The 1,407-nt window shown below is 42.6% G+C and overlaps 1 protein-coding gene across 5 annotated transcripts in view; it reads left to right on the plus strand.

The window, feature by feature from the left end:
- The window catches only part of FLYWCH1 (FLYWCH-type zinc finger 1), a 45,177-nt gene that overhangs the window by 16,690 nt on the left and 27,080 nt on the right, over nt 1-1,407 (plus strand). The window lies entirely within an intron of this gene.

Raw genomic sequence — 1,407 nt, forward strand, 5'->3', positions numbered from 1 at the left:
CTGGGTAGAGTGCTGTGGCATCACAGCTCACAGCAACCTCCAACTCCTGGGCTCAAGTGAGTCTCCTCCCAAGTAGTTGGGACCGCAGGGGCCTGCCACAATACCTGGCAAGCAAGTCTCCTGCCTCAGCCTCCCAAGTAGCTGGGACTATAGGCGCCCACCACAGCGCCTGGCCATTTTTTGGTTGCAGCCATCATTGTTGTTTGGCGGGCCTGAGCTGAGGATTTGAACCTGCCACCTTAGGTGTATGTGGCTGGTGCCTTAGCCACTTGAGCCACAGGTGCCAAGCCAAAATAAAATATTCTTAAAATAGTACCATTACTTGTATCACATGCAATACAAATTGATATTTTCTATTTAATTTTTTTTTTCGAGACACAGAGTCTTACTATGTTGCCCTTGGTAGAGTGCGTGGTATCACAGCTCACAGCGACCTCAAACTCTCTTGGGCTTAAGCTATTCTCTTGCCTCAGCTTCCCAAGTAGCTGGGACTACAGGTGCCTGCCACAGTGCCCAGCTATTTTCTTTCTTTTTTTTTTTTTTTGCAGTTTTTGGCCGGGGCTGGGTTGTACCTACCACCTCTGGTATATGGGGCCAGTGCCCTACTGTTTGAGCCACAGGCGCTGCCCCAGCGCCCAGCTATTTTTTGTTGCAGTTGTCATTGTTGTTTGACATTGTTGAGCCCAGATCAGGCTCAAACCCACCAGCCTCGTTGCATAGGCTGCTGGCACTATGGGCACTGAGCATCTATTTAATTTTTTTAATCTCTCATTGGAACCTAATGACTAGGGCTATTTGAGAATCACTACCTTAGACCAAAACAAAAGAAATAAAACTCTTTCATGCAGCTATAAAAGGAAATGTGTTTAAAATTTTGCATATTATTAGAGAACCAGTAAAAGATTATGAACAGTTTGCAAGAGAATGCAAAGAAGGTTCTAGAAGACTATAGATCAGGAGTATTGAAATGAATGCACAATGGAGGCAAAACTAGCTTCTTCATAGTGGGGGGATTTATTTACTAAAAAGAAATTTCTTTTTACAAAAAGAGCATTTATTTACTAATCTATAGACTAGAATTATTCTGCATTTTTCTCAGTTATCTATAATTTATCCAGAAAAGCTCAAAATCACTTAAAGTCTAGAATCAGAGAAACTGGAAGGATGTGTTCTAAACAATGCATAGTTTTCCATGGAAGCACAAATTTTCCATTCAGTTTCATAATCAATGAAAGATTTTTCTTTTTTTTCCGAGACAGAGTCTCACTATGTTCCCAGCGGTGGAGTGTCCTAGTGTCACAGCTCACAGCAACCTCAAACTCTTGGGCTTAAGTGATTCTCTTTTTTTTTTTTTTGAGACAGAGCCTCAAGCTGTCCCCCTGGGTAGAGTGCTGTGGCATCACAGCA

The sequence above is a fragment of the Otolemur garnettii genome, unplaced genomic scaffold (genome assembly GCF_000181295.1).
Source record: "Otolemur garnettii isolate 467f Iridium unplaced genomic scaffold, OtoGar3 scaffold00044, whole genome shotgun sequence".
NCBI lineage: Eukaryota > Metazoa > Chordata > Mammalia > Primates > Galagidae > Otolemur > Otolemur garnettii.